Here is a 10,594-nt window from a genome sequence, read left to right on the forward strand (position 1 = left end):
TTTAGGAACTTTTTTTGAGGGCAGGAGTAGAAAAGCATCAATTCTGTACTGGATTTTTTACTTCTTTTTTTTTTTGGTGTTCACCGTATAGACTAATAATCATATTATCTTCATTCTATGGGTCGATACGATTACGGGGATACCAGACATGAATATATTTTCTTACGTTTTACTAAATTTGTCAAACAAAACCCTAATGTGGGGAAAAATCTATCATTTATGTATTGCCGTCTTCCAAGTGGCATAACATTGTTACTTTTTTGGCTACGGAGCTGGTTGATGGCTTATTTTTTGCGGGACATGTTGTACTTTGCACCAGTATCATGTCGGAGTACACATGGTTTTTTGATCACATTTTATAGCATTTTTTGTGGGATTGAATAGCTAAAAATCATAATTTTTGGAAGGTTTATAGCAGTTTTTTTTTACGGCGTTTATCGTGGGGGTTCAATAATGATTTACTTGTATTCTACGGGTTGTTACGGACGCGGTGATACTATATATGTGGGGTTTTTGTTATGATTTAGACTTTTTTGGGGTTATATGTCTCTTTATATGTTATGGGGCTTATGGGCATTTTTATTGATTTATTACTTTATTTTTTATTGAATAACATTTTTTTTTTAACTTTTTCACTTTTTCCACCATGGGAAATGACCAAGCAATCATCTGATTGCTTGTTCATGATAATACTCTGCAATAATCATGTATTGCAGAGTATTATCAGTGTCAGCCTATACACTTGCATAGGCTGGCACTGTGCCAGTAAGATGACGTCACAGACGCCATCTTACTGGCAGTGCCTGCAGGTAACTCTGGGGTCCAGATCGGACCCCAGAGTTACTATAGCAACGATCGGCGCCCCCCGAAAACGGTTCGGGGGGGCCGATCATGGGGGAAAGACACCCCAGAGACAAGTTAGATGCCGCGGTCGTGCTGACCGCGGCATTTAACGGGTTACACACCCGCGATCGGAGCCGACTCCGATCGCGGGTGTTACACTGGGGTGCCGGCTATTAGTTACAGCCGGCACCCCGTGTTTCCCCATGCCGGTTCGGCTCTGATCCAGAGCCGAGCCGGCATAAGCGCCGTGGCGGATATATCCGCCACTGAGCGCTAAGTCACTGCGCTCCGTGGCGGATATATCCGCCACGGAGCGTGAAGGGGTTAATTGGAAAATGTAGAATTTACACAATTTACACTGAAAACTGAGATGTTGGACAAGACAGATTTTAGCTTTTTATAAAGAAATGTGTAATATAGTCGTCATCAAAGGATCTTAAACAACCTAGAAGACACCTGAATGGTATATACACAGACAACTTATATACAACAGGAGGGCAATAAACTAAAGCTGAGGCACGACAAGCGAGTGCCCGGCTCTTATCTGCTCGTGGCCTCCAGGTCAGGGGTCAATCTCTGCAACAATTTATACTCCAATTCTTTCCTTCCTCTTTCCCTTAAATCTATAAATGTTGTGAGTTTTCTGTATTATGGATAAGATCATGTCTGACGAGGAGAACTCGTATTCTCCAAAGCTCCACCATCAAACATACTCAGTCTCAGAAAGCCACGGCCTGATTTCTCCGTTCTCCTCCTCTCTCTGCCCAACATGGGACAAGTCTCCACTACTTGTATAAAATATTATTATTAGAGATGAGCGAGCACTAAAATGCTCGGGTACTCGTTATTCGAGACGAACTTTTCCCGATGCTCGAGTGCTCGTCTCGAATAACGAACCCCATTGAAGTCAATGGGAGACTCGAGCATTTTTCAAGGGGACCAAGGCTCTGCACAGGGAAGCTTGGCCAAACACCTGGGAACCTCAGAAAAGGATGGAAACACCACGGAAATGGACAGGAAACAGCAGGGGCAGCATGCATGGATGCCTCTGAGGCTGCTTAATCGCACCATTATGCCAAAATTATGGGCAACAGCATGGCCATGACAGAGTGACAGAATGAAGCTAGATAGCATCTAAAACATGCAATAATTGACCCTGACACTATAGGGGACGGCATGCAGAGGCAGTGGCAGCAGGCTAGAGAGTGGCATGGCGACATACCCTAAATGGACTCAAACCAATGGGTGGCAGAGAGGAACCAAAGGAGGTGAGCAAGAAGCGCTCAAATAATATCGGTACATGATAAAAGTTTGCCAGTATATTTTGTGGATTACACAGCAGGGTGGCGACAAAGTTAACATGGAAGCCATGAAAACAACCCAAAATTCTGCCTGACACAGCTCGTTTGATAAGGGGACCATGTATGGAGGCAGTGAACTAGTAGTAGATTAAAGGTGCTGCAGTTAAAACTATGTTAGTTGGATCTTGGCATGGAGTTGGCGCTCCGCTGCCAGGCGAGCTTTCGCCAATCCAAGCCCCTGTCTCTAGGCTACTCCCCAAACAGCACTTCTAAGAACCTTTTGTATAAGATCAAGTGTAGTAGCGTTCTTATAAGTTTAGGATATGCCGGGTGAGGGGAATGTAAACAGATGCGCAAGAAGCGCTGAAATAATATCAGTAAATGATAAAAGTTTGCAAGTATATTTTGTGGATTACACAGCAGGGTGGCGACAAAGTTAACAAGTTTGATGTGGAATGCCCTGTAATAGCTCTTGGGCGGTGTGCCTTTTATCGCCTAGGCTCAGCAGTTTGAGCACCGCCTGCTGTCGCTTAGCGACGGCACTGCTGCTGTGCCTAGAGCTACCGACTGATGGCGCCATGCCCACGGATGGTAATTCGGAGGAGGAGGAGGTGGAGGAGGGTTGGGAGGAGGTATAGTAGGCCTTTGAGACCTGGACCGAGGTAGGCCCCGCAATTCTCTGCGTCGGCAGTATATGACCAGCCCCAGGGTCAGACTCGGTCCCAGCCTGCACCAAGTTAAGTGTAGTAGCGTTCTTATAAGTTTGGGATATGGCGGGTGAGGGGAATGTAAACAGATGCGCAAGAAGCGGCTGATGCGCATGGAGCTGGCGCTCCGCTGCCAGGCGAGCTTTCGCCAATCCAAGCCCCTGTCTCTAGGCTACTCCCCAAACAGCACTTCTAAGAACCTTTTGTATAAGATCAAGTGTAGTAGCGTTCTTATAAGTTTAGGATATGCCGGGTGAGGGGAATGTAAACAGATGCGCAAGAAGCGCTGAAATAATATTGGTAAATGATAAAAGTTTGCCAGTATATTTTGTGGATAACACAGCAGGGTGGCGACAAAGTTAACAACTTTGATGTGGAATCCATGAAAACAACCCAAATTTCTGCCTGACACACCTCGTTTGATAAAGGGACGATGTATGGAGGCAGCTATATGGACGACTTTTGGAGGTAGCAATGGAGACAACGTGTGGAGGCTGCTATGGAGACAATTTAATTTGGATAGTGCCTGTATGTGGCAGTCCCAAAAATTTTTCAAACCAGAGGAGCAGGTAGATGGCCCTCCAGTAAAATGGAATAGATTGAGTGCCTGTATGTGGCAGTCCAAAAAAATTTTCAAACCAGAGGAGCAGGTAGGTGGCCCTCCAGAAAAATTGAATAGATTGAGTGCCTGTATGTGGCACTCCCAAAAATTGTTTAAAACAGAGGACCGGGTAGGTGGCCCTCCAGAAAAATTGAATAGATTGAGTGCCTGTATGTGGCACTCCCAAAAATTGTTTAAAACAGAGGACCGGGTCGGTGGCCCTCCAGAAAAATTAAATGCATAAAGTACTATAGCTAGAGCCAGTGGGCCCTGTCAAAAAATAGCCAGTTTCCTCTGCTTTACTGTACAAAGAGGAGGAGAAGGAGGAAAATGAGGAGGAGGAGGAGTGGATCAATTATTCAGGTTGAGCTTCCTTCACCTGGTGGAGATTGGAAATTATGAGAAATCCAGGCTTTATTCATCTTAATAAGCGTCAGCCTGTCAGCGCTGTCAGTCGACAGGCGTGTACGCTTATCGGTGATGATGCCACCAGCTGCACTGAAAACCCGCTCGGACAAGACGCTAGCGGCAGGGCAGGCAAGAACCTCCAAGGCGTACAGCGCCAGTTCGTGCCACATGTCCAGCTTTGAAACCCAGTAGTTGTAGGGAGCTGTGTGATCATTTAGGACGATGGTATGGTCAGCTACGTACTCCCTCACCATCTTTCTGTAAAGATCAGCCCTACTCTGCCGAGACTGGGGACAGGTGACAGTGTCTTGCTGGGGTGACATAAAGCTGGCAAAAGCCTTGTAAAGCGTACCCTTGCCAGTGCTGGACAAGCTGCCTGCTCGCCTACTCTCCCTCGCTACTTGTCCCGCAGAACTACGCACTCTGCCGCTAGCGCTGTCAGAAGGGAAATACTGTTTCAGCTTGTGAACCAGGGCCTGCTGGTATTCATGCATTCTCACACTCCTTTCCTCTGCAGGGATGAGAGTGGAAAGATTTTGCTTGTACCGTGGGTCCAGGAGAGTGAACACCCAGTAATCGGTGCTGGAATAAATTCTTTGAACGCGAGGGTCACGGGATAGGCAGCCTAGCATGAAATCTGCCATATGCGCCAGAGTACCAACGCGTAAGAATTCACTCCCCTCACTGGCCTGACTGTCCATTTCCTCCTCCTCCAACTCCTCTTCTTCTGCCCATACACGCTGAACAGTGAAGGACTCAACAATGGTCCCCTCTTGTGTCTCGCCAACATTCTCCTCCTCTTCCTCCTCATCCTCCTCCACCTCCACCTCCTCCGATATGCGCTGAGAAACAGACCTAAGGGTGCTTTGGCTATCAACAAGGGAATCTTCTTCCCCCGTCTCTTGTGACGAGCGCAAAGCTTCCGACTTCATGCTGATCAGAGAGTTTTTCAACAGGCCAAGCAGCGGGATGGTGAGGCTGATGATGGCGGCATCGCCACTGACCATCTGTGTTGACTCCTCAAAGTTACTCAGCACCTGACAGATATCAGACATCCACGTCCACTCCTCATTGTAGACTTGAGGAAGCTGACTGACCTGACTACCAGTTCTGGTGGAAGTTGACATCTGGCAGTCTACAATGGCTCGGCGCTGCTGGTAAACTCTGGATAACATGGTCAGTGTTGAATTCCACCTCGTGGGCACGTCGCACAACAGTCGGTGAGCGGGCAGTTGGAGGCGGCGCTGCGCTGCCCTGAGAGTGGCAGCATCTGTGCTGGACTTCCTGAAATGCGCACAGATGCGGCGCACACCTTCGTGAGCAAATCTGACAGATTGGGGTATGTCTTGAGGAAACGCTGAACTATCAGATTTAACACATGGGCCAGGCATGGCACATGTGTCAGTCTGCCGAGTTGCAGAGCCGCCACCAGGTTACGGCCGTTGTCACACACAACCATGCCTGGCTTCAGGTTCAGCGGTGCCAGCCACAGATCAGTCTGCGCCGTGATGCCCTGTAATAGCTCTTGGGCGGTGTGCCTTTTATCGCCTAGGCTCAGCAGTTTGAGCACCGCCTGCTGTCGCTTAGCAATGGCACTGCTGCTGTGCCTAGAGCTACCGACTGATGGCGCCGTGCCCACGGATGGTAGTTCGGAGGAGGAGGTGGAGGAGGGGTGGGAGGAGGAGGAGGCATAGTAGGCCTGAAACACCTGGACCGAGGTAGGCCCCGCAATCCTCGGCGTCGGCAGTATATGACCAGCCCCAGGGTCAGACTCGGTCCCAGCCTCCACCAAGTTAACCCAATGTGCCGTTAGCGATATAAAGTGGCCCTGCCCGGCAGCACTCGTCCACGTGTCCGTGGTCAGGTGGACCTTGTCAGAAACGGCGTTGGTCAGGGCACGGGTGATGTTGTCTGACACGTGCTGGTGCAGGGCTGGGACGGCACATCGGGAAAAGTAGTGGCGGCTGGGGACCGAATACCGAGGGGCGGCCGCCGCCATGAGGTTGCGAAAGGCCTCGGTCTCTACTAGCCTATAGGGCAGCATCTCCAGGCTAAGCAATCTGGAGATGTGCACATTAAGGGCTTGGGCGTGCGGGTGGGTTGCACTATATTTGCATTTCCGCTCCAGCGTCTGGGGTATGGAGAGCTGAACGCTGGTGGATGCTGTGGAGGATCGTGGAGGCGACGATGGGGTTTTTGTGGCAGGGTCCTGGGCAGGGGGCTGACTATCAGCTGACACAGGGGAAGGAGCAGTGGTGTGCACGGCCGGAGGTGAACGGGCTTGTTGCCACTGAGTGGGGTGTTTAGCATTCATATGCCTGTGCATACTGGTGGTAGTTAAGCTAGTAGTGGTGGAACCCCTGCTGAGCCTGGTTTGGCAAATGTTGCACACCACAGTCCGTCGGTCATCCGGTGTTTCCTTAAAGAACCTCCAGACTTCTGAAGATCTAGCCCTCGCCGCAAGAGCCCTCGCCACGGGAGCTTCACTAGTTGACACATTTGGCGCTGATGCACCAGCTCTGGCCCTGCCTCTCCGTCTGGCCCCACCACTGCCTCTTCCAACCTGTTCTGGTCGAGGACTCTCCTCCGTCTCAGAAGCACTGTGTTCACCCGGCCTCTCAACCCAGCTTGGGTCTGTCACCTCATCATCCTCCGATCCCTCAGTCTGCTCCCCCCTCGGACTTCCTGCCCTGACAACAACTTCCCCACTGTCTGACAACCGTGTCTCCTCATCGTCGGACACCTCTTTACACACTTCCACTACGTCAAGAAGGTCATCATCACCCACAGACTGTGACTGGTGGAAAACCTGGGCATCGGAAAATTGCTCAGCAGCAACCGGACAAGTGGTTTGTGACTGTGGGAAGGGTCCAGAAAACAGTTCCTCAGAGTATGCCGGTTCAAATGCCAAATTTTACTGGGAGGGGGCAGACTGGGGGGGAGGAGGCTGAGGTGCAGGAGCTGGAGGAGTGGCGATTTCGGTGACATGGGTGGACTGCATGGAAGACTGACTGGTGGACAAATTGCTCGAAGCATTGTCAGCAATCCACGACATCACCTGTTCGCACTGTTCTGGCCTCAACAGTGCTCTACCACGAGTCCCAGTAACTTCAGACATGAACCTAGGGAGTGTAGCTCTGCGGCGTTCCCCTGCTCCCTCATAAGCAGGTGGTGTCTCACCCCGGCCAGGACCACGGCCTCTGACCCCTGCAGTAGTTGGACGCCCACGTCCCCGCCCTCGTCCTCTACCCCTAGCCCTCGGGTTAAACATTTTTAAAATGAGAGTTATAGCTTTAATTTTTTTTTAACTTTTTTTGTGTTTTTTTTTTTTTTTTGTGTTTTTGAGTTTTTAAAACCAAACAATGCTATCCTATTGCTATGGCTATTTTCTAGCCAAGTATGAAAGCACACTACTATGCCAGATGAGATGACGCTGAGTTATTAAACAAAATAAACGTAAAATAAAAAAGGACAAATGGCAGACTGTGCCTAATTGAAATCCAACCCCTACTAAATTTTCCCACTTCGGTCTTTGCAATGGATATGTGCGTCACTAAGCGCAAAACACAGCGGTCGCAAGTCTCACTACAAATTGCTCACAATTGGCTAGTAGATGAACTGCAGCAAGTACAGCCACCAGCAGATCAACCAGAAATCAAATATATAACGCTACTGTAGGCGTAAGCCGTTTGGATTCTCCTATGGCTATTTTCTAGCCAAGTATGAAAGCACACTACTATGCCAGATGAGATGACACTGAGTTATTAAACAAAATAAACGTAAAATAAAAAAGGAAAAATGGCAGACTGTGCCTAATTGAAATCCAACCCCTACTAAATTTTCCCACTTTGGTGTTTGAGGTGGATATGTGTGTCACTAAGAGCTAAACACAACGGTAGCAAGTCCCCCTGCTAATTCCTCACAAAATGGTACTAGATGCAAATAAAAAAAAAAAAAGTAGAACGTTATTGTAGCCCTAAGAAGGGCTGTTGGGTTCTTGGAGAATCACTCCTGCCTAACAGTAAGCTAATAGAACAGCCTAACGCTTTCCCTGACCAGCAGCAGCTCTCTCCCTAGCGGCATCCAGACACAGAATGATCCGAGCAGCGCGGGCAGCGGCTAGTCTATCCCAGGGTCACCTGATCTGGCCAGCCAACCACTGCTATCGACGTGTAAGGGTACCACGTCATGCTGGGTGGAGTGCAGAGTCTCCTGGCTTGTGATTGGCTCTGTTTCTGGCCGCCAAAAAGCAAAACGGCGGGAGCTGCCATTTTCTCGAGCGGGCGAAGTATTCGTCCGAGCAACGAGCAGTTTCGAGTACGCTAATGCTCGAACGAGCATCAAGCTCGGACAAGCATGTTCGCTCATCTCTAATTATTATCATTAGAGATTTTATCAGCGTAATAATCACTGATCCTGTTATTCCCGGCAGATGCCATCGCCCAGAGCTCAGAGGAACATCTGATGTCTACAGATATCACAGCAGATGATTGTGAGATTACACAAGATACATATAAAAATGGCGACAGAAAAACGGATTTACCCTCCGCCCTTCCCAGCAATGACCCATCATCTGATCCTATTACATTGGGCTTCTGTTCTGATACATCCCAGACTAAGAGGAAGAAAAGAAGCCGCCAAAGAGGAGACGGACAACTAAGAGCTTCCACTGGACAGAAGACATTTTCATGTTCAGAATGTGTCAAATGTTTCAGGTTTAAATCATTACTTATCAGACATGAGAGAACTCAAACGGGGGGGAGCCATATCTATGTTTAGTATGTGGCAAAAGTTTTACAGATAAAAAAGATCTTTATAGACACCAGAGAATTCACACAGGGGAGAAGTTATTTTCATGCTCTGAATGCAGCAGATGTTTTGCCAATAAAGCAGATCTTAAACTACACCAAAGAATTCACACAGGGGAGAAGCCATTTTCATGTTCAGAATGTGGTAAATGTTTTACTACTAAAAGAGAACTTGTAAACCATCAGAGAACTCACACAGGAGAGAAGCCGTTTTCATGTTCAGAATGTGATAAACGTTTCAGTTTTAAATCATCACTTATTAGACATGAGAGAATTCACACGGGAGAGAAGCCATATTTATGTTTAGTATGTGGAAAAGGTTTTATAGAGAAAAGAGATCTTTGTAAACATGAGAGAATTCACACAGGGGAGAAACCATTTTCATGTTCAGAATGTGGAAAATATTTTAGAGTGAAATCAAGCCTTGTTATCCATCAGAGAATTCACACAGGAGAGAAGCCATTTTCATGTCCCGAATGTGGTAAATGTTTTAGGTTGAAAGAAGATTTTGTAAACCATCAGAGAATTCACACAGGAGAGAAGCCATATTCATGTCCCAAATGTGGTAAATGTTTTAGGTGGAAAGGAGATTTTGTAAACCATCAGCGAATTCACACAGGAGAGAAACCATTTTTATGTTCAGAATGTGGAAAATCTTTTATTGCAAAATCAAGCCTTGTTAGGCATCAGAGAATTCACACAGGGGAGAAGCCATTTTCATGTCCCGAATGTTGTAAATGTTTTAGGATAAAATCAGAACTTTTAAACCATCAGAAAATTCACACAGGAGAGAAGCCATTTTCATGCCCCGAATGTGGTAAAAGTTTTAGGATAAAAGCAGAACTTGTAAAACATAAGAGAATTCACACAGGAGAGAAGCCATTTTCATGTGTCATATGTGGTAAATGTTTTTCTATAAACAAAAGTCTTGAAATCCATAAGAAAATTCACACAGGGGAGAAGCCATTTTCATGTTCTGAATGTGGAAAATGTTTCGCTCACAAATCAGGTCTTGCTGCACATCATAGAATGCACAAAGGCGAGAAGCCATAGTTGTGTTCAGATTGTGGGAAATGCTTTGCTGAGAAAAGAAATCTGTTACAACACCAGAGAATTCCCAAAGCTGAAAAAACATTTTCATATTCTTAATTATTTTATAGAAAATATACAGAGAATTAACATTGAGGGGAAAAAATGATATTTAGAATGTCACAAAAATGTAACTTTCATTTAGAGCTTTTTATACAGAAGAGAAGCCACACTAGGGAGAAGCCACACAGGGGAGAAGCCATGCACTTCTTTCATGGTGACTGTGGTCCCAGCTGCTACAAGTTCCTACCCGGTAGTTTTAGGCTGATCTCTCACCTTCCTCATGATCATGGATGCCTCACGAGTCATTGTGTATTCCATCCATATTTTAATAACTGGTCTGTAGGAGCCGGAGCTCTTAATGGTTGGTAGGAGATCAAATAATTGTTTATCTCAGCAGAATGCAAATAAATTTTATACAATGTGATTTCTGGATTTGATTTTTTGATGTTCTATCTCTCAATGTTTACATTAAAGGGGTGTCTGGTTGTAGAAAGTGGATGGGGCGGCCCCTTCATATCTATGGAGCTGATGGAGATCGCTGAGTACGGCGCTCGGCAATCTCTGTCAGCTCCATAGAAAGAAATGGGGGGGGGGGCGCACTTGTGTGATCAGCTGCTCCGCTCATCTCGGGGGTACATCGGACCCCTGTTCTCATGATCTGTGGGGGTCCCATCACTGAGGCCCCCACCAATCAGTAAATGACCCATTACCTGGACGATTTTTTGTTTGTCGGGCAGAGGGATTCCGATACTTACCCCTCCCTGCCGCGCAGTTTACAGCACTCGTGGACTACATTGGGGTCCCTTTGTCTACTGACAAGACTGTTGGTCCAGT

General features: G+C 47.2%; 1 pseudogene; it reads left to right on the forward strand.

Moving 5' to 3' along the window:
- The window catches only part of LOC140112320 (uncharacterized), a 28,853-nt pseudogene extending 19,036 nt beyond the window's left edge, over positions 1-9,817 (forward strand).
- The last annotated feature ends 777 nt before the right edge of the window (positions 9,818-10,594 follow it).

This window comes from Engystomops pustulosus, unplaced genomic scaffold, assembly GCF_040894005.1.
Source record: "Engystomops pustulosus unplaced genomic scaffold, aEngPut4.maternal MAT_SCAFFOLD_693, whole genome shotgun sequence".
In the NCBI taxonomy this organism is placed as follows: Eukaryota; Metazoa; Chordata; class Amphibia; order Anura; family Leptodactylidae; genus Engystomops; species Engystomops pustulosus.